The sequence below is a fragment of the Canis lupus genome, chromosome 21 (genome assembly GCF_003254725.2).
Source record: "Canis lupus dingo isolate Sandy chromosome 21, ASM325472v2, whole genome shotgun sequence".
Lineage (NCBI taxonomy): Eukaryota > Metazoa > Chordata > Mammalia > Carnivora > Canidae > Canis > Canis lupus.
The window spans coordinates 964,685-991,649 of record NC_064263.1 but is presented as its reverse complement, the minus strand read 5'-3'; the positions used below and the strand labels follow the sequence as shown (position 1 = coordinate 991,649).

The 26,965-nt window shown below is 37.8% G+C and overlaps 1 protein-coding gene across 8 annotated transcripts in view; it reads left to right on the top strand.

Annotated features, from left to right (window-relative positions):
- Window positions 1–26,965, top strand: part of ARHGAP42 (Rho GTPase activating protein 42) — a 287,838-nt gene that overhangs the window by 65,025 nt on the left and 195,848 nt on the right. The gene's annotated exons all lie outside the window — the stretch shown is intronic.

The following is a 26,965-nucleotide window of genomic DNA, read 5'->3' as shown; positions in this document are numbered from 1 at the left end:
TAATTTTAAAAAGTTTAATACTGATTTCTCTCTTAACATGAGTATTTGTTTATAAGGGAAAAATTGACCCTCCTGATTCAGACGGTTTTATTTCCCATGAAATGAAGAAGTCAGGTTATGTGATTCCCTGGAGTTTTATCTGTATCTGAATTTTTACTGTTTGAAGGTTACATTTTAACAATCACTATTAATAGGTTTTTGACAGTGGGTCCATTTGTAGACTGAGTTAGCTACATGTCACATAATCAAAGACTAAAGAATATGTACATTTGTGAGGATGATACTAAGTGTGCTCCTCTTCCAGATATAAAAATAGAATATTACAAGTGTTTAGAACAGTGACCCTTGGGCCCCTGGATGGCTGAGTGGTTGTGTCTTGCCTTCGGCTCAGGTTGTGATCCCGGGGTCCTGGGATTGAGTCCTGCATCAGGCTCCCTGCATGGAGGCTGCTTCTCCCTCTGCTTATGTCTCTGCCTCTCTGTGTGTCTCTCATGAATAAATAAATAACATCTTAAAAAAAAAAAAAAAGAACAGTGACCCTCAAAGTTTAATGTGTATATGAAACAGCTGGAGATCTTATGAAATGCAGATTCTGATACAGAAGGTCTCAGGTGGAGTGTGTGATTCTGCATTTCAGACAGACTTGAAGGAGATATGACACTCCTGGTCCATGGACCACACTTTGAGTAGTAAGGACTTGTAATCCTAGACATGCCCCTCCACAATCACATTTCTTTTTCTTATATGGTTTTATCAGTTATATATGTATTCCTAAACAGTATGGTTTATTTTTGAAACCCTAAGTAGCAAGCCCAAACCTAGCTGTGAAAGGAAAGGGCATTGTTATCCCCACCAAAAACGGCTCTCAGGAGGAAATAAGCTGACTTTGATTCATTGTGTGGCTTTAGCTTGCTCACATTGACAAAAGTCCCTTCTGGGCAGCCCCGGTGGCGCAGCGGTTTAGCACCGCCTGCAGCCCAGGGCGTGATCCTGGAGACCCTGGATCGAGTCCCACATCAGGCTCTCTGCATGGAGCCTGCTTCTCCTTCTGCCTGTGTCTCTGCTTCTCATTCTCTCTCTGTGCCTCTATGAATAAGTAAATAAAATCTTTAAAAAAAAAAGTTCCTTCTGGATAAATAACTGGTAGAATTCAGAGTTCTTAGACAAGCTCTCCTTGCAGATGGGATTTGCATTATGCATATATCAGTATGGCCAAGGTGGCAGTCTTTCAGAGGCCATGTACCAGGTGGTCACTTTATTGGTTGCTCCTTTAGGAGTGTTAGTTACTCAGGGGGAGGTAGAAGTAGCTGGTCTATTGAAATAAAAAATGAGGGGATCCCTGGGTGGCGCAGCGGTTTGGCGCCTGCCTTTGGCCCAGGGCGTGATCCTGGAGACCCAGGATCGAATCCCACGTCGGGCTCCCGGTGCGTGGAGCCTGCTTCTCCCTCTGCCTGTGTCTCTGCCTCTCTCTCTCTCTCTCTCTCTCTGTGACTATCATAAATAAATAAAAATTAAAAAAAAAAAAAAAGAAGTTCTTTAAAAAAAAAAAAAGACTCCTCCACCTTCAGTATTGTGATGAAAAGTAGCTGAGCCATGTAGGATGAGGACTGCCACATGGGCCTCAACAGCATTACTTTTTTCTCTTTACAGGGTGAATGAGAAAGGGCACCTTCAGCGATCACACACCACTGGCACTTGGAACAATAGTTGTCATCTTTGTGTGCCACTTCTTGACATTTGTGTCATAAATGTCTAGTCCCCAACCTAGACTTTGAAACACACACCTGGCAAAAAAGCTTTGATTATATTACTAAAGTACTAATATATAAGCATTATTATTTAGAAAAAATAAAACTAAGTACTTATATAATAGCATTTATTTTTACTTAGTAATGTAATTGTAATCATAACTCCAAGAAGGCAGAGGCCAGATTTTTTGAATTTTATTTTTAAATTTTGTTTTAGAGGGCAGCCCCAGTGGCGCAGCGGATTAGCGCCGTCTGCAGCCCAGGGTGTGATCCTGGAGATCCGGGATCGAGTCCCACGTCGTGCTCCCTGCATGGAGCCTGCTTCTCCCTCAGCCTGTGTCTCTGCCTCTCTCTCTGTGTCTCTCATGAATAAATAAAATCTTTAAAAAAAAAATTTTTTTTTTTTTTAGAGAGATTGCAATAGAGTGGGGGAGGGCAGGAGAGGGAGAAGAGAATCTTTTTTTTTTTTTTTTTAAGATTTTATTTATTTATTTGACACAGAGGGAGAGACCGCACAAGTAGGCAGAGAGGCAGGCAGAAAGAGAGGGGGAAGCAGGCTCCCTGCTCAGCAGAGAGTCTGTTGTAGGGCTTAATCCCAGGACCCTGTGATCATGACCTGAACCTAAATGTAGAGTCAGTCACTTAACCAACTGAGCTACTCAGGCATCCCTGTCTTGTCTTTCTTTTTTAAAAAATATTTTTATTTATTTATTCATGAGAGACAGAGAGAGAGAGAGAGGCAGAGGGAGAAGCAGGTTGAGCCCAATATGGGACTTGATCCCAGGACTCTGGGATCACGACCTGAGCCAAAGGCAGATGCTCAACCACTGAGCCAACCAGGTGCCCCTATCTTTTCTTTTTTAAAACCACTTTAGCTTTAGCACCTAACCTAGGGCCTGACTCATGATAGACCCTCAGTTAAATTGTTGAATAAATGACATAGTTTTCTTATAAATTTTAATTTTTTCACTTATGTGTTTATTTTTCTAATCATTATATATGTATATAATTTGTAATGTATATTTGTATGTATATTTAATAAAAATATGTATAATTTGTTTTCTTTTAAAGAGGATTATGGCAAATACTTTGGATTTTTTAATAATTTCATAACTTTAAAATGTTTCGTCAGTGTAAATACATAAACTAAAGAAATAAAATCCATGGAACATTCAGGTTGATTCTAGTTGAGAATCTCTCCAGAGAGAGGCAGAGACACAGGCAGAAGGAGAGGCAGACTCCCTGCGGGGAGCCTGATTCAGGACTTGATCAGAGGACCCCCGGATCACGAGCCTGAGCCAAAGGCAGATGCTCAACCACTGAGCCACCCAGGTGCCCCAGATTCTAGTTGATCTTGTTAAAAAGTATAATAAACATATTTCTGCGTATTTCTCTTAATCTCCTTTAAACTTACTTAAAATACCTTCTTGAAGTCACATGTAACTGAAGAGGCAGGGTTTTTAAATTTACGCTCTGCAGCCTTTCAGGCAGATGTTAGGTGATTTCCCCAGGTTGTGGTGAATTCGATCTTCAGCATTGGTCTCTAGTCTCTTTCCACTGTGGTTTAAATGGATCGTGTTGTGGCTCTTGTAGGTTAGATTTGAAAGCTGTGACTTGATCAGGAGGTGGTTTATTGTAGACAATGAATACTAGATTAAATTCTGGTGCTTTGGGGGCTTTAAGGAGTTAGATCAAAGAGGAGCAAAAGATGAATGCTATGTAAGTATAGATGTAATGGTCCTTGATGCTTTTAGATCAGGAGACTTCTGTATCTCCTATTACTGGGAATCTGATTTAAACATTAATACTTTATTTGGAACCTAACCTAGAGCAAAAAGTAGTCTAAAATATTATTTTTGAAACAAAAGTAAAAAATAGGTATATCCTCTCCATCCGACAATTTTTATCCTTGTACTGAGTCCTCAAGTGCATTCTAAACATTTGAAAATATAACATAAAGAGAAGACTATAACCATTTCTAACATGGAAGAATTATGAGTACATTGCAAGCTGCTGTTGCAAGGATAGTGACCTAGGAATATATCCCTGAGACTGTTGTGTAGGGCTGGAGTGCATGGGCAAGGAACTATCCTTACCCTCCTTCATCAGTCTTATTTATTTTTATCATCAGTTTTAATTCTACATGGGAAGATACGTAGTTCCAACTTTGTTTAAAATAGCTTGTGGAAGCCCCAGTTTCAGCCTCTTTATTCCTCTGATTTAACCAAAGAGGAATGAAGTAGAGACAGCTGTGGCTCTTAGCATTGAGTAACAGCCGCAACATTCTCAGCCAGAGTGGTTTTGAGACTTACCAATGATGGAACCATTAGAAATGATGACATACAAAAACTCATCTTTTATAAGCAAGTAATGTCAATGAGAACGTGTAAAATCAAGACATTTGCTTTTTGTATATGAGCTGTGGTAGGAATGAGTAGGGAGGTGGTAGGAAGATGAGTAAGATGCCTACTTTTAATGTGCTTATGGTGGAATAGGGTGAAAAACAGATTTTGAGCAATGTAAGGAAAAGATTCTGTTTCCATATCAGTAAATTACCTAATTTGTGGAAGCTGTTCTGATTGTTTTATAGGTGGGTAGGCATGTGACTGGCCTGTAAATCAGTCCTACTCTTCATCTGTCCCCTTCTTCTCCCATCCTTTTGGACTTGTGCATTTGGGGTTCTTTAGTTTGTTTGTTTTAGCGCTAGTGAAACATTGCTGACTTGGAAGGAAGCAAAATATAATTAGTTGCCTGTGACCCAATGTGGAATTTCTCTGGCTCAGAGAACAGGTCAGTTGTTTCCAGAATTGAAGTCCCAAACAGGACAGCATTCTTGTGCTTTCCCTTTAGCACCTTCCTTTCCATTCAAAAGCATCAAGAGGTCTTTTCTCCTCCCTTCTTACAGGGATAAATGAACTGCATGTGAACTTTCCACAGCTCCATTTTATCTGTCAATTGTAGTGCTAGCCTAGTGGGAAGCAGCCTATTGAATCCATCCAAATTAACTTCTCACAGCTGCTCTAATTACCTACTTATATTTCTTTAGTTTTTGAACTGAGTAAAGATCTTTAGTTAGGAGTAAGTCAGGAGTTCAGTAGCTGGACACTTGGAGCTTAGAAATTGGTGAGGGAGGGTACAGATTGATTACAAACTGCTTATAAGATTCAATCCTCCTTTAATAATTATATGGGTAACATTTGAATGTACCATCGCTTAACTATATTTACACAGTAAGTAATATGTATGTAAATGCAAAAAAAATCAGTGCCCACTGCATCAGTTCTGGTGCATGTACACATGTACATGCATGGGAAGTGATAACTTCCAAAGTCATGTGCTGAGCCTTAAAACCTTACTAGTAGGAGATAAAAGGCTATCTCTACAGAAAATGAAATAATGCCCTTTTAAAACCCCTGTTTACACTGGCTCATTCAAACAATAGAAGCTCACAGTTATTACTGTGAATCTACCTATGAGATAGGTTGTTTTTCTAGGTTAATTTAACATCTGAGAGTATAGGATAATAAAAGGCTGTAAATCTTAGTGTATCACTTCAAAATCCATATCCATACCAAGATTGGGACATGCAACTTATTTTGTTTCTGTATTTGGTGCCTACAATTTGAAATCACTTTTAACCGAAGTCTTAAAAGTCTAGATTAAAAATCAGATATTATTAGGCTAAGCTGGTGCCAATAAAAATATTAGTCATTAAAATGCGGCAAATCTTGTTCATTCTGTGTAATCTTGGAAACCATCGGAAAGTCCAGTTGCAATTGTGCATAAACAACTTGGTTAGCAGTTGTATGATAGCCTTTGGTAATTCTCAGGAAAGTTTTACACAACATGAACCAAGGATTAAACATTTACCAAGAAGGAGAGTCAGTTTGCTAATAAATATTTTAGGTGGGGACTTCATTCCCTTAGACACACCTAAACAGAAAATTCCTGTGGTGAAGACAGACAACACAAAACCACTTGTCGACTAAGGTTATGGCTCCCAGCTCTGAGTGCAGAAATGAGGGGCCATCAATTAGGTAATTCAGATCAAATATATTCATAATAATTGCACAGATATTTCTGACATAGCTAATATATTCCTGTTCATGTATTTATTGTTTTCAGTGCAGATATGCAGACAGCAATAACGATGGCTAGTGCTTAATAGTTTTTAAAATAAAGACCTGGTACAACTTAAAAACAAAACAAAACAAAACAAAACAAAACAGAAAACCTTTTTTCTTTTTAAAGAATTTATTTATTCATTCATGAGAGACAGAGAGAGAGAAAGGCAGAGACACAGACGGAAGGAAAAGCAGGATCCATGCAGGGAGCCGGACGTTGGACTCGATCCCGGGTCTCCAGGATCACGCTCTGGGCTGAAGGCGGCGCTAAACCGCTAAGCCACCCAGACTGCCCAAAAAAACCCCTTTTATAGGCAAATCTAGATAGATTATATCTACAGATTATGTGTACAGTTTAATGAATGGTAACTTAAACTGAACCAAGTTTTGTATATTCTGTTGTCTGTGGTATACTTTACATTTTGGATTCTTTCCTGTTCCTTCTTTAGGAGAACATTGCAAAAGGTGAGACTATAGGACACAAATTTAAAATAGTGACTTTTCAAGTCACAGGGCTTTATTGTGTTTTCCTGAGCCAGCAGCACTTTGCTCAGCTGCAAATACTTATTGTTGGATTACCTCTCAGAAGTGTGACTTGGTGGTAAAGTGACTTAACTGTGAGCCTGAGTCACCTTGGTATATAGATAGGAGCCTGTGAAGGACCACTGTTGCCTGTTCAAAGGGTGTGAAGTAGAAGAAATTTTTTAAAGGAGTGGTTGGAAAATTTTTTTTCATTTTCCTTGTTAAAGAAAGTACTATGGGGAAAATGCATTAATTTTTTGCCAAATAAATCCATCCATTTTGATTATGCATCTGTTAGGTCCAGTGGAAAGGTACTGTGTGATCTAGTTTTGCAAGTGATAAATAAGAATATGGGGTGGGAGGCATGGCAAATGGTTTGCTTTATGTGTTTTGAAGGGGTTCCTATATAGTTTAAAAACACTTTGAGGTAGTAACCTGTATTTCAGGTTAAAAATAATAATTGGTATATTTATAAACCCAAGAAATGTGCTTAAAAGATTATAAGTGATTATTAGCTTAAAAAGAACCTGTTTTCTTCAACTTAAACTAATAAAATTCAACTTTTAAAGTATTAAATTATGAAATGCTTCTGGAAAGATTTTCTTTAGAACTTGATGAGCTTTAAATACTCACCCGTATTGATTATTACTAATATTTGAAGGTGGAGTGTAGCCATAAAACTAGTTTTGAGTGTTTCTTGGGCAAAATTTCCAAACCAGAGACAATATCATTACTAACTACAACTGAACTCTTCAAAAAGAGACCTTTGATTTTACTAAATTCTAGGAAATGATTACCTTCTCATTTGCTGAATCAAAAGAGAATCTATGACTTATTATAAACCCTCATTATAACCCACTTAAATGTGGTTATATAAATCAGGAAGTCCTCTATTAAAGTGGAACATTTTTAAATGCCTAAATTGTTTATACAAATAACATTTTCTTTTGAACTCTGTAGAGGAAGCATATTTTACTTCTTAATGGCTCTCAGTTGGACAATTGAATTATTGTTTTCCATTTTTTTTAACCACGTTATTTTTGCACCCACACAGAAACCACCCACAATTAAGGATTGAAACAGCTGGGAAAGTTGCATATTTCAGGTGGAGTTCCTATCATTAAAAATCATGCCACTTGAGAGAGAGGTTTTTTATCATGTTAGCTCTTTGTTTTAAATAATGTAATTTGATTTATTTGAAATCGAATGGCTTAGATTTTTATATTTCAGGCTCTGAAAAACAACCTGAAACTTATGTCACAAATCACATATCTAAAAGAAAAAAAAGTTGTGTTAATTTACTGATTTACATTAATCCCCAGAAACTCCTTTTTTTCCTTAGTGATCTGCTAAACAAAAAGTAGTTTAGTATGTTTCATAGAGACTTTTTTTTTTAATCAATTCCAGCAAACTGTACACTGTTGGAGGTTATAGAGTTTTACTCACATTTCTGTTCCTGGATGGTACTAGTATTTAAGTGCTTTATTTGTAGCAGAGGCTTAGTATTTGTTAATGTGGATAGTCCTCCTGTAGGCCCTAGCAAACCTTTATAGAAATGAATCATTCTAGAGTACATAAATAGAATATATTAAATAAAATATATATGTATTTGGCTATTTCTAGCATGATTCTTTTCAATATAGTAATAAACCAAATTTTATACAAACACACCTAACTTTTCCTTGGACTTGGGAATCATTTAGAACCAATTTCTTAGTATTTCTAAATATTTCAAACCAGAGCTGAAGATTTTTGTATTCTTTAATTTCTTTAGTGTTTAATTGACTGTTAAGTTACATTGTGCCAATCCCTGGGGACCTGGTGGTAAAGCGAATTAATAGCTCTTGTCCTCTTGGAATGCTCTGACTTAGAGGCTAAGATGATAGCAAATATTCTTTTTAGGACAACATAACTTAAGGAAGGCTGATTTCAAGGCGAGAGTGGATAGAGAGGGAAAACTCTTTAGTCTATGGTTAGTGACTTTGAATAGCTCAAATCTCAACAAAATGACTAGACACTGAAATAAATACTGTAGCTCTATATGATTTGGGATGCAGGAATATGTTGTTTAACCTCATTACTCACCAATTCTGTATTTATAAATATGCCTACTCTACAATAGTTTGGTATCCCTGAAGTCAACACTCCTGGCACTTTTGTGTTTATGCATTGAGGCAGAAGAGTTGAGATTCCTGTCTTGAGAATCTGCTGTGTAAAGTGAGGTGCCATAAGGCAGCCATGGCTATTCAATGACTAGCAGGGTTGTTTTTTGCTCTTCTATAAGGGCAATAATCCAAATTGTGTTGAATAAAATTTACTGAGTAAAATTTAAAGATCTAATTGGCTTTACTCAGTGATTCATGAATCAGGCAGCATCACATCTAGTGGATAGAAACAGGAGCTTTGAAGAGCTATACAAGGCAAGAGATCTTTAGACCAAAGTGAACAAGAACAAGGAAATTATACTGAGAGTTTGCTGAGTGGCTAAAGCAGGGTTACTTTCCTGATGGAGCTAAGGAAGGTTTTGGGTTTGGGTTAGGTAACCTGCTGAGCAAGCAGGCAGTGATTGGTTGACTTAGGCCTTCTTCTGGGAAAGTAAGTACAGAAACTTTGCTGATGTGGGGTTTAGCATGCGTGACTCCATTGGGCCTAACCTGGTTACTTTAACAAGTAAAAGGACCAGAAATTAGAGTGCTTTGGTACCTTCCTTCCCCTCTTTTTAACCTGCCTCTGCCTATATTTCCTGCCAGTAAAACTCATTTATTCTATAAGTACCCAAGTGCCAACTAGGTGGAAGGCACCATCAATGGCTTAAGTGATTTGTATTTTCATTGGGTGACCAACATTAAACAACCAGCCACAGTTAAACTACAATTGTGTTGAATGCTATAAGAGCAAAGTATATTATGCTGAGAGATCATACATACTGGAGATAAACCAGGCTTAATTGGGTGGCTGAGGAAGTGATGTTTAAATTAGTCATGGAGAAATAGTAGGTGAAAGGGGAGTAGGGAGCAGATTGCAGATCTAGGGAAGGGATGAGTAAAGGCTTTGGGGAGCAAAGGAGGCATCCAATGGGAAAAATGGCATGTGTCAAAGTTGTGGGCAGGTAAACAAGACTTAATAAACCATTTAGGGGATGTGGAATTTTACCTAAAGTAATAAGCATTGGATGTTAATCAGAGAAATGATATATTTGCATTTTAGAAAGGTTACTGCCTTGTGGAAGATTTAAGAAAGCTGCTCCAGATGAGCTTTTTTTAAAATGTTTTACTTGGCTGTATCTCTGGGCTTGTGACCAGGAGAAAATGGGGAATGGTAGCCCGACTTTAATAATGTGACTTATGGATATGATACCTACGCTTTTTCTAATACACTTGCATTGACCCACAGAACCATAGTTAGAGTGCATCTCTTTTATTTTCCGTATGAATAGAATGGTCTTAGTAAAATTGGAATCATGGTTGGCTTGTAATTGTAAGCCATGACCTGCTCATGAAGACTTTTTTTTCATATTTTTTTGTGTAATAACAGAAATATGTTTTATTACCTGTTGGTAAACATCAGGTACCATAAAGGTATGTGGTGGACTGTGTGGTGTGTAGTTTACAGTTTTGTTAGTAATTTCCTAGTTTACTTACTGGACTTTGTCTGCTCATGTTGGATATAGTCTGTTTTGAAAACAGCTTTAAAGTTGTTTTAGTGGAGTAGTTTATGTCTTTCTGTCCAGAAGCTGCATTTCTTTAGTACTAGGATGACTCTCACACCATTTCATGTACATGTGGAGATGGGAGGGTGGGAAGTTGTACAGCCTATTGTTTTTAAATCTTTTTTTGTTTTAATTTTTTTTAAATTTATTTATGATAGTCACACAGAGAGAGAGAGAGAGAGGCAGAGACACAGGCAGAGTGAGAAGCAGGCTCCATGCACCAGGAGCCCGAAGTGGGATTCGATCCCGGTTCTCCAGGATCGCGCCCTGGGCCAAAGGCAGGCGCCAAACCGCTGCGCCACCCAGGGATCCCTGTACAGCCTATTGTTATTGTTTGTTTGAATTATCAGAAAGTGTTACTTCTGACTTAGAAAGGTTAGTTTTTTAGAATCCCGAGTTTAGTATCTTAGAATAGAAAGAGACCTTGGAGAACACAGAAGCTAACTGTATCATTTTGCTTTAGAAACAGGTGGAATGGGGATCCCTGGGTGGCGCAGCGGTTTGGCGCCTGCCTTTGGCCCAGGGCGCGATCCTGGAGACCCGGGATCGAATCCCACGTCGGGCCCCCGGTGCATGGAGCCTGCTTCTCCCTCTGCCTGTGTCTCTGCCTCTCTCTCTCTCTCTGTGACTATCATGAATAAATAAATAAAAATCTTTAGACTTTTCAAAAAAAAAAAAAAATAGAAACAGGTGGAATGATTTGTTCAAGTTGCACCAGTATTAGAATCCTGATTGCCTGACTCCTAGGTCAGGAACTTTGACTCTTGAATTTATTTGTTCGTTCATTCATGCATCTATTCATTCAAAAAAGCATTTTCAAGCACCTGTGATTTGTCAGACTGTTTGAGTGCTAAACACACATCTTTGTGCAAAGCAGAAAAATAATCCCCACTGTCATGGGGATTTTTCAGAGGAGTTAGGTGCTAAGATGTATCAGTTTATTGTAGAACTTAGACTGATAAGTGCTATAGGGATTTAATAAAAAGGATTATTTAAAAAATAAAAATAAAAAGGATTATTTAAAATTTTTCTTAAGGAATTTTAATTTTTTTCAGGGATTGGTAACTGTACATTTATTCATTTCTTTTTTTATTATTTTTTTAAATTTTTGTTTATTTATGATAGTCACACACACACACACACAGAGAGAGAGAGAGAGAGGCAGAGACACAGGCAGAGGGAGAAGCAGGCTCCATGCACCGGGAGCCCGACGTGGGATTCGATCCCAGGTCTCCAGGATCGCACCCTGGGCCAAAGGCAGGCGCTAAACCGCTGCACCACCCAGGGATCCCTTATTCATTTCTTAGCAAAGCATGTACTTAGCTGTGTTGCCTTCTTGGTTCCCAGTGATAACTCAAATGACATTTTATAAAACAGAAAATCAAATAAGGGACTTAATACATAGAAGTGCAGCAAAACATCAAAATGATAATGCTAAAAGTGACATTTGAATTCAATGTAAATGGAGTTTTTCTAAAAGAAATCACTGACCATGGGAATATAGATACTGCCACTATTCCAGAGACTAGATATACAGGCTCAGGAATTTAATGAAGATTAAATTAACATAGATGAGGAAAGTGATCATGTCAAAAAATATGGAGATGTCTTAGAAGAAGTAATGCCGTAGAAAAATTCACATTAACAGAACTCTCAATATTCCACACATTGAAAATGCAAAGGATGAGGTGTTGGAAGCTGATCCAAACTTATAAATGAGCATAATGATTTGCTGAAAAATGGCCCCCCCCATCATAAGTTATAAGAAAGAATTAGAAGGTAAACAATGATCAAAGTCCCTCCATAACTTTTATAAAGAAATACAATGTTTTATATTTCAATGTTTCTAATATTTTAAATTACAGTGAGATAAAATATATTAATTTTGCTGTTTTAAAAATTTGCTACATATTTATAATTGATCATGGAGAATTTTTAATTTTTTTAACAATCCTTTGAAAGGTTATAGGACTATTATAAATTTCCCCACTGAAATATCAGAGAGGGTGACAGAACATGAGAGACTCCTAACTCTGGGAAACGAACAAGGGGTAGTGGAAGGGGAGGTGGATGGGGCAATGGGGTGACTGGGTGACGGGCACTGAGGGAGGCACTTGATGAGGACTGGGTGTTATACTTTATGTTGGCAAATCGAACTCCAATAAAAAAATATACAAAAAAAAAATTCCCTACTGATTGCTAAGTTTGCTTTGCATGGTTTCAGCTTGCAGCCATTTTTATCATCCTGCGCTGTTGTGCAGTATGCATTGCCTATTCAACACAAACTTTATTTTATTTTTTTAAATTTAAATTCATGTATTATTGATTTCAAGGTAGAGTTCAGTGATTCATTAGTTTTATATAACACCCAGTGCTCATAACATCATGTGCCCTCCTTCATGCCCATCACCCAGGTACCCCATCCCCCAGACCCCCTCCACTCCAGCAACCCTCAGTTTGTTTCCTATGATTAAAAGCCTCTTATGGTTTGTCTCCCTCTCTGATTTCATCTTGTTTTATTTTTCCCTCCCTTCCCCTATGCTCCTCTGTTTTGTTTTTAAGTTCTGCATATGAGTGAAATCATATAATTGTCTTTCTCTGATTAACTTATTTCGCGTAAGTAATTTTAATGCAGAGGCACGTAATTTTAAGATAATGGTATTACTGCAAACTGCTTATAAAATGAACCTGTTTTATCTTCCTTTCTCTGCGTAATCAATCAAATTTACATGACCATGAAAACACTAACCCACTGCCAGATTTCAAACCTTGATGTCAAAGTCATATAAATACTACTGAGGCTTGCTGGCTCTAAGCACTAATTTTTTTTTTTTTTTCTGGAGCATTTAGAATGTAAAAGCATTTTTTCCAGTGCATCCTTCTGCTCTAGACTGTTAGACTTCTTTCCTTGCTTGGGCATCTTTAGTCTGTGTACTTGAACATTCATTGTCTTGATATATACAATCTTGAAGAAAATGAAGGTGTAACGTCCTTTTAGCTGGAATACAAGGATTGAGAGCCAGAGAATATCTTAGAGGGTTTTTGCTGTATAGTCTACAGTTTCATTTGCATGTTCTCAAGAGACACATAAAGCCTTTGATAGAAGTTGCCCTTTAGGAGGTTTATTCTGGCATCTGTATATGTGATAAATTATAGCATGAAAGTATTTGCCAGAGTGAGTCTGAGTCAAAGATTGCCTTCCTCAGCAAATCTCTTATGGACCAAGAGAGAACATTTATAATAATAAATACAGTTTTTATTATTTATTATACATAATAAAAGTACAGTTTCAGTATTGACATAAAATGTTTGTACTAGAAAAGCAATAGTTCTAAGGACTGTGTTTGAGATAAGTGAGTTAGGAGGCAAGATATGAACACCCAGAGATTACTGGAAAGCTCATTGGCAAAAGGCAAGAACAAACATATGAGTACTGAAGAGAGACTTGGTGGCTGTGGGAGGAAAAAGAATATAGAGGGAGAAGTTAGAAAGCAAGAAAAGAGTTGGATAAAAGGAAAAAGAATATAAAGGGAGAAGTTAGAAAGCAAGAAAAGAGGTGTCTCAGTGGTTGAGCATCTGCCTTTGGCCCAGGTCGTGATCTTAGGGCCCGGGGATCGAGTCCCACATCGGGCTCCCCTTAGGGAGCCTGCTTCGCACTCTGCCTGTCTCTGCCTCTGTCTCATGAATAAATAAATAAAACAATAAAAAAAAAAAAAGAGTTGGATAATAGGCTTAAAAGAAGAAGAAGAAGAAAGTTTGCCCTATGTACTAATCTAGGAATATGTGGCTGGACAAAAAGGCTAATTCTGAGTAATTTCTCTGACATAAATAGTTGCTGAATCATGACTCACAGTGCTGTGGAGAGAAGAGCTTTCAGGTCATGCTTCATTTTTTGTACTCAAAGATAATATCTTATATCCTCTACAATCACAGATTCTTGGTGTCTGATACTAGTCTGTGGAAAATCACTACTCTCAACAATAGATTGGTGTTTATACTGAGGAGGGGCTCAATTGGAGAAGGTACTAATAAAACAGGGAAAAAGTCTATTTTAGAGTTTGTGCTTTTTGGATCATCATATCTCTGATGCCTAGCATGTTCCCAGTGGAGCCATTAAAGCTGTAGAAGACCCATGTTTATAGGGAAACCTGGTCATTTATTGCCACATTGTCCTTCACAGTCTGCAAAAAGGTTTTGGTTTATGCAAAACAAACAAGTGTGTAACCTTAGAATGAGAGATGACATTCATGGGCCAAGTGTTCCAGAGATGAAAATAAAATCAACTTTTCAAATTCAAATCACAAAATATGACTTAGTTCATATGGAGAGACTTTGGATTCTCTAGAATTTCCTATCAGTAATGAATATCTGTGCAAAGAAGCTTATGGGCAATTTAGTACATGGAAACATGAATAAAATCTTCCTGTGGCCTTATAAATAGAAGAAGGTAAAAGTAAAAGGTTTATGATATGATCATTATAATGCTAAGGAGAATGTGTTGAGTTCTTTAAGGATAGTAAAAACAAAACTGCTGTGAGAGCAGCAAAGGTGGAGAAAAGGCATCAGAAGATGCTTGAATAGAGAGGTTTTTTGAGTTGGGTCCTAGTGGGTTAGGTCAAGGAAAGGCATGGAAATGGGAAACTACAGGAATGTCTAGGAGTTCAAAGTGCTAAGTTAGAGATTAGAAATAGTAGCATTTCAGGCTATGAGACTTGTAAAGTACCTATGGTCACATACTGGAGGTACCACATTGCTTGCGATGTGGACTTTATCCAATCAATGACCTTAAATGGGTAAATAGGGGCATAATCCAAGGTGCTCTTTAGGAATTTTATTCTGACTGTTAATACATACGATAAATTAGTCTTAGAAGCTGGGAAACTAGTAATTAAACTGCGTAATATCACAGCCGAGATGCAGTGGTATCTTCTGTGGTTATGGAAGAAGGGTAGAGGAGACAGATGAGCTGTACTTGGTGACTGGGTACCTGGAAGGGAGGACTGGGGTTGATCTATCACTTGAGTTACTAGCAGAATGATGTTATGAGCCCATTACGTGTGGCAGAGTACCTGAGTGTAGAGTGGAATTATGGGTCAAGGTTTTTTTTTGTTTTTTTAAGATTCTATTTATCCCTTCATGAGAGGCACAGAGAGAGAGAGAGAGAGAGGCAGAGGCAGAGGCAGAGGGAGAAGCAGGCTCCATGCAGGGAGCCCATCGTGGGACTCGATCCCGGGTCTCCAGGATCACGCCCTGGGCTGAAGGCGGCGCTAAACCTCTGAGCCACCGGGGCTGCCCATGAATCAAGTTCTAATGTGTGTTAAGTTCTGAGATGCAGATAGACTCTCTATCAGAAATTCCTGGGAGGTAACTGGATTTCTCAATTCCATGACCATGCTTAGAGTAGTGGGAAAGTACATACAGTTCATGTGATTCATGTGGGTTCAAAGTTTCACTCTGGAAATTGTTAGCTGTGCGATCTTGCATGTTATTTAGCGTCTATATTCCAGTTTCATTATGTGAAGAATGCAATGGTGAGATAAGATTTGGGTGTTTTACTGTGACCATCTTGTGGAGTATTGAGGATTAAAGAACTGTGTTCAGTGCTGGTGCAACTGTCAAATAAATCTCCTCCTCCTTCCCTAACTCTTCCTACTTCACAAGGATAGGAGTACATGGGAGTTACTTCATAGACTTGGGAGGAGGAGAAAGAGCTGTGTGGAGAGAAGAGTGACGACGGAAATGACAGAAACCTAGCTAGAGATGGGGAAGGGGGAAGTTTGAAGCTTCATGGGGAGTTGTTAGCTTCTAGGAGAAAGGGGGCCACTTTTCTGAGACAGGCAAGTTGAAGAGAATGAATAAGTACAGTGTTAATCAGAGGGTCTTGAACTTCTCTCAGAGAAGCAGGAGGTTAGACCATCTGGTACCAGTGAGTGAAGGAAAGTTGGGACTTGAGAAAGAAAATTCTTTTTAGATAGCCACTGTGGGAAATAGGATTAGGAGTAAACCAGAGTTTAATAAAGGGATTGGAAAAAGTAAAGGGGTTAGATAGCTTGAACTCTTAGTGTCCTTGTGGGTGTCTGAATGACAGCAAAGGAAGGTCACAGGAGGCTGAGAAGCTGGATGTTGGACAAGGAAGCAGATGTGGAAGTTCAGTAGGGTGGTAGCAGAGGGGTATGAATGGGGTGCCTCCATTTTTGTGGAGTGTGAAGGAGTGCTGGGAGGTGGTAAGGATTGGCAGGCTTTGGAGTAAGTGGCTGTCAGCAGCAAATTACTGATTGTTCCCTTTAGGGCAGGATCTTTGGGTCCTGATTATCTCTTGAGCACAAACAGCTTTGAGACTGTTTCCTTTTAAAGATAATAAGCCTGTTCTTTGCTATAATGTAGCTGGCATTCCCTTCCCTGCCCTGCTCCTTCCTGCTCCCTCCTCCTTGTTTGGCAATAATGGTTTGCCAGAATAGAATAGATTTGGGAATCAAACAATCAAAATTCAATACCTGCTTCTCCACTTAAGAGCTTTGAGATCATGGGGCAAGTTACTCCAGGTGATTGATCCTCTTTTTCTCATCTGGAAAATAAAGATAAAACCCACTCAGTACCTCATACCATTTTGTGAACATTCCATGAGATGGTCTGTGTGACATCTCTGCCTCTTAGTAGAGGTTGCTCCAAAGTGTGAGTGGTCTACATACTGGGGGAAAATGGTTTCTGAATTGGAGATTGTTTTGGCTTTGGGAAACAGGCCAAATGCCACTAAAATAAAACCAAACTAAAACAAGGCAACATCAGATCTCTTTTTAAAAAGCAGGGGCACCTGGGTGGCTCAGTTAGTTAAGCATCCAACTTTTGATTTCAGCTCAGGTCATTATCTCAGGGTCCTGAGATTGGGTCCCTCATCCAGCTCTACACTAAACAGGGAATCTGCTGAGACTCTCTCTACCTTCTCCCTGTCCACTTTCCCCTGCTTGCACATGCTCTCTCTCTTTCTCTCAAATAAATAAATCTTTAAAAAAAAAAAAAACAAGGCAAATCAGAATAGCACAGGTTTTCTAAAACATATGCTTCAAAAGAAAACAAAAATATTTGACTTACAGACTGTTATGCACAATTCTTATTATATTAACAAAATCTCAGAGTGAAAAATCTTTGGGATTCAGAAGAAATTCATTTGAAGCAATGAGATGGTGTGAAGTCTTCAAAGAAATCAGCTAGAATGAAGTTTTGAAATTGTGTGAAGTTGAAAAGCAGTCTTTGTATATTTGTATGTATTCATTTGCCAAAATTTGACCTTAAAACATATATGCCCTGCATGTGTGTGTATGTGTATACTAGGACACACAAGCTACTTTGTAGTTTGGCAGGTTCAAAGCACATATTATTACAAGGCCCTGTCTCCCGTCAGAGAGAATCTGGGAAGGAAAAACCATTAGATAGTGTAGAATTAGGTCAGCGCTTCCGTTGTGACTTTGCATCTTGGAATCCTGGTTCTCCACTCCACTCTGCAGTGGTTGTAGTAGCTCTCTTTTACAGGTGAAGCCCCTGGTTGATAGAAGATGTAAAGTCTTCGAGTCCCATTGTTATGCCAGGGAGGACAAGAGAAACCAGATTGAAAATCACCGTAGACCAGAAAAGAGTGAAAGATGGACAATCGCCCCCAATGGTGAATCTCAGCCCAAATGGGCACTGGCGGGCAGTGGTTATAGACTGAGGTATAGGACCCATGCAATGGCAGAAGCCGGGTTGGGAGGGAGGCATGAAGAACAGGAGTTGGGAATTTAAAAGGAGACTAGATTACTGGCTGTAACCCATATAGAGAGTCTGGGTTCTATTTAGAGGATAAACAGGAGAGTGGAGGTAGAAAGAAATGGGTGGATATAGTGGATTCCAAAGTGAGGATTTCTGTCCCTTTGTCTTATATAGTCTGGATTGGCAGCTGTGTCCTGGGTGGAACAAACAGCACAGTTGATGGTAACGGACAAGCGATGAAGCCAAGATGGGGCAGTTCTTAAACAATTCTGTGCAGAGTCCATGGTCAACTTGATAAAAGTTTAATTTTATGAGTTTTCTTTTGTAGGCTGTGCATTTCTTATTGTTCTTTAATGCTTAATTAGCAAACTGTGCTATAATATCAAATTTTTATTACTAAAATAACATCTAATATATTCTTCTAACTTGGTACATCTCATATTGCTGAAACCTAATACACCTGCATGCAGTGCTATACAAAGATGCACTGATAGGATAGGAAAGAACAGTTTTGTCTCTTTATCTTTTATTTAAATTCAGTTAATTAACATATAGTGTATAATTAGTTTCAGAGGTAAAGTTAAGTGATTCATCAGTTGTGTATAACACCCAGTGCTCATTACATCATATGCCCTCCTTAATGCCTGTCATCCAGTTACTCCATCCACCCCATGACCCATCCAGCAACCCTCAATGTGTTTCTTATGATTAAGAGTCTCATATAGTTTGTCTTCCTCTTGATTTCCTCTTGTTTTATTTTTCCCTCCCTTCCCCTATGCTCCTCTGTTTTGTTTCTTAAATTCCACATATGAGTGAAATTATGTGATAATTGTCTTTCTCTGATTGACTTATTTCACTTAGGATAATACCCTCTAGTTCCATCTATGTCATTGCAAATGGCAAGATTTCATTTTTTTTTTGGAATGGCTAAAATTAACACATCAGGAAAGAAGAATTTAAATACAAGTTTATAGAGATTTTTTTCAATATTAATCTTTTTGATTTATGTTTGGAAATTAAAAAAAAACCAACCACAAAGCTAAACACCATAAGGACATTATGGGGAACTTGGTTTTGTTACCTTAAAGATAAACTAGAATTTTTATGTGTTTTCATGAGACCTTGGATTCTAAGGGGCTGTGAAATGTTACAAGAAAGATGAGTGCCTCTGAGTGTGTGCCTACAGTGACCTGCCAACATTTATCTGTAGGCCTGTGGTTTTGTTTTTGTTTTTGTTTTTGTTTTTTTCTGTTGGTTTAGGAAGCAATTTATTGGCTTTGCAACTAGGGATCCATGGTGCTTGAAGCCACAAATAGAGTAGAACAATCTTATTTGATGTTATGGCTCCCAAAAAATAACTAGTGTTTGTGGTTGCAAATAATGTCCAGGATTGCAGACAGAATCGAAAGCCCATCAGGTGAGAGTGTTAATTTTTACAAAGACACACAGTGTCTAGTTGATATTGTGTGGAGAATTGGTGTCACTTTTTTATACCTTGTTGTCTGTTTTGTAGACAGTATTGCTTTTTCAGGCATTACTAATCTGCTCCTTACTTTATGGGTTAAATTGTTCCTGAACCAAAGCTTGATGTTCAGGTACTGTGCTATCTGTGATCTTCTAAATGTTCAAAGAGTTAAAGCTTCCTTAGTGAGAGTTCCAGACATGAGCTGCTGATGTGATACCTGTTAGATCATTGCATGCTTCATAGTGTACTGCTGAGTATCATTTGGCTATGTATATTGATTCACTTTTATTTTTTTCTACGTGGCCAGATCTAGAAGCGTATGAGGAATTCATTTGCTCTGGCTCATATCCTCCGTTAAGTGTTAGCATCATACTGCTTTTCTCCTAAGAAAGACTTTGGTAGCCTACATCGTACACCCAGATAGAATAGTAAAGTGACTGTTAGAACATTATCGGGACTTTTTAAATGATTGCATTGGTTCAGTCTGGCTTTTATAGACTTTTAGAGGTTTTTATGTTTTCCTTGAGATTTAATCAAATCTAAATCCTACTGCTAACTCAGTTCTCCCCTATTCATCAGCAAATCTGAATGTCATAGGTGATTTGCTCACTTAATAAGTACAAAATGTGCTACTGACATAATTGTATGTCACTGATTTTGTGATCTGTACTTCTGCTTGGGTATGTATTTGAGAAAAAAGACTCCTAGGAGAAATATTTAGCACATCATTATGTGATTGTGATATAAATGTTGGTTGGAGGTGGGAGAGACATGCTTTCTCAGTTTTCCTAGTTGTGAATTCTTTAAAGTTCAAGCAGATCAATTGTTTAAACATTTAATAGTATAATGCTTAGTACTCATAATATTGGAGTCATGCCAACAGTGAACAGGAAGTAATTTTCCTTTTTCTTTCTCATTTTTACTTCTAGGCACTGACCAGGTTTTCCACAGCCAAAAATGGTCAGGTGAACTTAAAATCCTGCTGAAAAGATTGAGTTAGGAAATAGATATTTTAGAGAGTTCAGGAATGTTTTATAATTTATGATATTTGTAAATATAGGAGCCATTATCACACTTCCTTACCATGTGGACATATTTCAACTGTTGTCTTTATGAATGTTGTTACTCTTGGGACCTGTCATAAATACACCTGAATGATAAATTTCTATTGTTCCAAAAGTGTGTTTCCAATATCATGTTGTAGAGATGAAAAGGGAACCTATAGAAATATTCTTAACCTCAATAATTTGTTGGAGGGTTGACATCTGTATTTGAAACTATATTTTGAATGCTCTCTAGTAATCTCATGGTTCAGTTGGATAAGAAGGGGAAAGATTATTACTGGCGAATATAGCCAGAAAAGTTTCATGCAGGTGGCAAGAATGCAGATAGCCAACATAATTTTCCACAAAGTGTTGCTTATCCTTTTCAAAATATTTTATGAAGCCTAGAATATGAGTTGGTATGTTTCTCCACATATAGTAAATAGTTTGTGGAAATTTATTATTAAACTCACTAATTCATTTATTTTTTTAATAATAAATTTATTTTTTAGTGGTGTTCAATTTGCCAACATACAGAATAACACCCAGTGCTCATCCCATCAAGTGACCCCTCAGTGCCCGTCACTCGTTCACCCCCACCCCCACCCTCCTCCCCTTCCACCACCCCTAGTTTGTTTCCCAGAGTTAGGAGTCTTCATGTTCTGTCTCCCTTTCTGATATTTCCTACCCATTTCTTCTCCCTTCCCTTCTATTCCCTTTCACTATTATTTATATTCCCCAAATGAATGAGAGCATATAATGTTTGTCCTTCTCCGATTGACTCATTTCACTCAGCATAATACCCTCCAGTTCCATCCACGTTGAAGCAAATGGTGGGTATTTGTCGTTTCTAATGGCTGAGGAATATTCCATTGTATACATAAACCACATCTTCTTTATCCATTCATCTTTCGTTGGACACCGAGGCTCCTTCCACAGTTTCGCTATTGTGGACATTGCTGCTAGAAACATCGGGGTGCAGGTGTCCCGGCGTTTCACTGCATCTGTATCTTTGGGGTAAATCCCCAACAGTGCAATTGCTGGGTCGTAGGGCAGGTCTATTTTTAACTCTTTGAGGAACCTCCACACAGTTTTCCAGAGTGGCTGCACCAGTTCACATTCCCACCAACAGTGCAGGAGGGTTCCCTTTTCTCCACATCCTCTCCAACATTTGTGGTTTCCTGCCTTGTGAATTTTCCCTATTCTCACTGGTGTGAGTGGGATCTCATTGTGGTTTTGATTTGTATTTCCCTGATGGCCAGTGATGCAGAGCATTTTCTCATGTGCGTGTTGGCCATGTCTATGTCTTCCTCTGTGAGATTTCTGTTCATGTCTTTTGCCCATTTCATGATTGGATTGTTTGTCTCTTTGCTGTTGAGTTAAATAAGTTCTTTCTAGATCTTGGAAACTAGCCCTTTATCTGATACGTCATTTGCAAATATCTTCTCCCATTCTGTAGGTTGTCTTTTAGTTTTGTTGACTGTACCCTTTGCTGTGCAAAAGCTTCTTATCTTGATGAAGTCCCAATAGTTCATTTTTGCTTTTGTTTCTTTTGCCTTCGTGGATGTATCTTGCAAGAAGCTGCTGTGGCCGAGTTCAAAAAGGGTGTTGCCTGTGTTGTCCTCTAGGATTTTGATGGACTCTTGTCTCACATTTAGATCTTTCATCCATTTTGAGTTTATCTTTGTGTCTGGTGCAAGAGAGTGGTCTAGTTTCATTCTTCTGCATGTGGATGTCCAATTTTCCCAGCACCATTGACTGAAGGGACTGTCTTTCTTCCAGTGGATACTCTTTCCTCCTTTATCGAATATTAGTTTTTTTAAATACATTTTTTATTTTTTTATTCATAGAGATGCAGAGAGAGAGAGAGAGGCAGAGACACAGGCAGAGGGAGAAGCAGGCTCCATGTAGAGAGCCTGATGTGGGACTCGATCCAGGGTCTCCAGATCACGCCCGGGGCTTCAGGCGGCGCTAAACCGCTGCGCCACCGGGGCTGCCCCTTTATCGAATATTAGTTGACCATGAAGTTGAGGGTCCACTTCTGGGTTCTCTATTCTGTTCCATTGATCTATGTGTCTGTTTTTGTGCCAGTACCACACTGTCTTGATGACCACAGCTTTGTAGTACAACCTGAAATCTGGCATTGTGAGGCCCCCAGCTATGGTTTTCTTTTTTAAAATTCCCCTGGCTATTCGAGGTTTTTCTGATTCCACACAAATCTTTTTTTTATATATATAGATATTTTTTTAATTTTATTTTATTTATGATAGTCACACACACACACACACACACACACACACACACACACACACACAGAGGCAGAGACACAGGCAGAGGGAGAAGCAGGCTCCATGCCGGGAGCCCGACGTGGGACTCGATCCCGGGTCTCCAGGATCGCGCCCTGGGCCAAAGGCAGGCGCTAAACTGCTGCGCCACCCAGGGATCCCGATTCCACACAAATCTTAAAATAATTTGTTCTAACTCTCTGAAGAAAGTCCATGGTATTTTGATAGGGATTGCATTAAACATGTACATTGCCCTGGGTAACATTGACATTTTCACAATATTAATTCTGCCAATCCACGAGCATAGAATATTTTTCCATCTCCTTGTGTCTTCCTCAGTTTCTTTCAGAACTGTTTTATAGTTTTGAGGGTATAGATCCTTTACCTCTTTGGTTAGGTTTATTCCTAGGTATCTTATGCTTTTGGGTGCAATTGTAAATGGGATTGACTCCTTAATTTCTCTTTCTTCAGTCTCATTGTTAGTGTATTAAACTCACTAATCCATTTAATGATCATCTATTGAAAGCCAGCTGTGTATTAAGTATTGTTTTGGGGATATTGTTGTCACTTAATCAAGTTCCTGTTATACCTATTAGGTACAGCAAGACCAGCTGTTAAATCTGATGTTAGTCTGGATTCCCAAAATCAGATAATGAAATGGTTATTTATGTAAATATTAACACTGATAAAATATGGAACATCACATATAATGCTTATAAAAGAAAGTATTTAGGTATTAGAATTTGCATGAAAAAAAATACTTTTAGATTTTGCTTAAGTAAATTCTTAAATTGCTCATGCAGTCAACATTACCATGTTGGGTACTGGGGAATCATTTGGTATGTTTTGTGCTCAAAGTTTGGTGGGGAATAGACTCCCTACCTTGTTCGTCCTGGGCATCAGAGATTCTCATACTGGTTTCTTATCTCTGAGGAGTTGCTGTAGTATACAAGGCAGCTTGGATATACCTGACTTGTGTCAGAGGTTCCTTTAGATTTTGAGCATGGTCCAGGCTAGGAAGTAACTGGCTCTGCATCAGCCCTTTGTCTTAAAACCCAGCTTATACAATAATACTTTGAATTATTTTATACTTACTTTATAGGATTGTTAACTCCTGTTTTCTTTCTGTGTTATATTGTGCTTTGTAAATTATTACTTTGACATAAATAAAAACACGGGAAAGCATTAGGTATGGGTTGAAAAAGTTAATGGGTTGCTGTTACTAATTGATGAAATGATGTTCCTGGGTGTTTCCATGTAGGCCAAATGACAAACATGAATATCTTCATTTGGACTAAGAAACATATACCTTTATGAGACTGAGACTATACTATATAAAGGATATATTTAGTTTTTTGAAGTCATTTCTCTGAAAAATCAACAAAAGAAAAAGAAGAAACAAATTGTCAAACTAAGGCAGACCCAGAAAACTGCTGGAAGGAGAGTAGTTTTTGTTGTGAGGATCCAGACATGCAATTGCTTTTGCGTGTTCAAGTTTTTCTCCTCAGACATTCTCATTATAATAACTATTATTGTACTGAGTCTATAGATGTATTTATATGGGAACAGACCAGAAAACCATTCAAGTTAGGCAAGAAACAGCATCTAATTTTTAGACAAAGAGAGAACAACAATCTCAAAATGAGAACCTGAGTTTCCTTACTTAAAACCAAAATCTGACTTAAGGCAACTACATGATTTACTCTTGAAGTAGTAGTTACTTGGGGATACCTGTGGACTTCCAAGTTGTTACAGGATGATGCTCCTGGGTCTACTAGGACATTACTCTATGATACAGTGGTTGCTTTCTGGATTGACCAAGTGGAAGGTTCTAGTGTACCCCTGACAGTCTAAACCAAGCTATGAATTCATTTACTCCAAAAATACCTGTTGTCAAAAAAACAAAACAAAACAAAACAAAAACCTTGTTGTTAGGCTTCTATGTGCTAGATACTTACTTAACTCTGGGAAAGTTATTACATGAATTTAGCCTCCTAAAATTAAGGCCAGTAGGAAAATAAAGCATTTATAGTATGTTTTAGTTTTCATTATTTAAAAAAGGTAAATATTTTTATTAGGCTTAATAAAAACTAACAACCTCACATCTTACAAGTCCTTACCACTTAACTACTCACAAAGACCCCTTTGAACTTTTAACCATTTCTTGTATTTCTTTCAAGACCATAATTATCTTGCTAAGACTTGATTTCCCCCCCCAGTTTTATTTATTTATTTTTAAAGATTTTATTTATTTATTCATGAGAGACACAGAGAGAGAGAAGCGGAGACAACAGGCAGAGGGAGAAGCAGGTTCCATGCAAGGAGCCCGATGTGGGACTTGATCTCCGGTCTCCAGGTCACACCCTGGGCAGAAGGCAGTGCTAAACCCCTGAGCCACCCAGGCTGCCCTCCCCCCAGTTTTAGATACCCTCTTTTCAACTGTTTTGTTTATATCATAGTGACTTTGTACATATTACAACTGAGTTATTTCTTTTATTTTGATGGTGTTACTTAAATAACCCCGTTTCCCAGGAGTTAATAATTGCCTTTGAATTTTCTTTTAAAAGAGTATAAATTCCCTTTCATTACATTCAGATACCTCAGGATATTGATCAGTTCAATTTTTTTTTCTCTGGAGACATTTCCTGGAGCCTGTAACCTATGGCTCCAGGCTAGATAAAATTCTCTCTGAACATTTTGAACAACAGTTGTCATCGAATATCTCTCTATTGGAGTAAGAATTTCATTTGCTTCTATCCTATATTGGATCTCCTACTTCTAGATCCCATCTCCTTTTTTCTTGGCTTATTCCCGTGTTTTGTGAGAATGCCTTATCCAATAACTTTCCATAAAAGAAACATATGAGGGTAGTTGTTTTTTTTTTTTTTTTTTGCCTGTTTGTTTTGTTTTTAATTAAAAAGCTTGGGGGTGTTGAGTTTGAAATCTGGGGTTATAGTGCTTCTTATACAGACTTTCAGCTTACTATCAACTTTTTTTCACTTCTTATTTTCTCAGCTTCAGGAGTACCTGTTGTCTCCAATTCCTGTAGCCCAAACTGATTGTCCTCTTGGTTTCTTTCTCTGTAGGCATGTCAACATAATGTCTTCTGTCATTCAAAAGTTCATTCATTTTTTTTTTTTCAGGCTTGCCAGTAGAGCTCTTTAGTGGCAATAGACAGTTGCCAGGATGGTAGAATGCTTTATCCAAAGTACAAAAATAGAGTATCCTATTATATGCTCCTGATAAAAATCTTTATATGTTTGTAAAATGTTTTTCTGTTCAACTTAACTGTTGTCACAACTGTGTTGTATTGTAGCACTGATACTATTATTTTAATGGGAATTAATATCTCATTTTTCTAAATTAAAAAAAATTCTATTTACTCTAAGACCATTAATGTGTTTATCAGATTAATCTTAGTCTCCTAGGTAACCCTTGATTTCTCTTGGCAGCTGTGAATAAAATCCAACATGAAGTAATCATAGGGATAGCATTTTAAACCAGGTTAGTTAGTGTAAGCCTAGTAATTTTAAAAAGAGTGGAGGGAAAAACCATAGATTGTGATTTTAAATTCTCTAATAGAAAACATTCTTTTTCTTAGTAAGTTCTGTTATAAGACTCTTGATTTATTTTCCTCACTTACTTTCTTTTATTGTAGGATTTATTCCAGACTTATTAGACTTCTGGTCTTACAGAATGTTTTCAATATTGGTATGGGTGAAAGAAATGGGAGGGAGCCTAAAGAATAAAGACTTAGACGTGAAAGTTCAAAGCCTAAATAGAAATAATTTTTGTATTCATGTTTGTTTTGTTTTATAATCAAAACATTCTAACTTTAGTTATAGTAATTATATAGATATTGATGTGGATGAATTATGGTTTTACAACTGCCATTTGGGACTAGGCATGTTTAAAGAATATGCTATCGTAACTTCATGTTTGTTTATTGATTTATTCTCCCAGCGTCTCTGAGTATTCAATATTTTATTTGATACTTTTCCCAAGCCGGAGAGATTTGAGTTCAGATAGCTTTAGAAAGCTAAAGCTTTCTGAACTTGTAATGAGCACCAAAGGTTGTATGTAAGTGTTGAATCATTAAATTGTTCACCTGAAACTAATAATGCACTGCATGTTAATTGGAATTTAAATAAAAACTTAAAAAAAATAAAGCAGTGTGTCTCAACTTTAATATACAAATGGATTACCTGAAGATCTTATTAAAGTGCAGATTCTAAGGTGAGGCCTGAATCTGCATTTCTAACAAACTCCCCAAATACTAATGCTAAGAGTCCTTCTGACCACGACCCAAGTACTACCTTGATATTA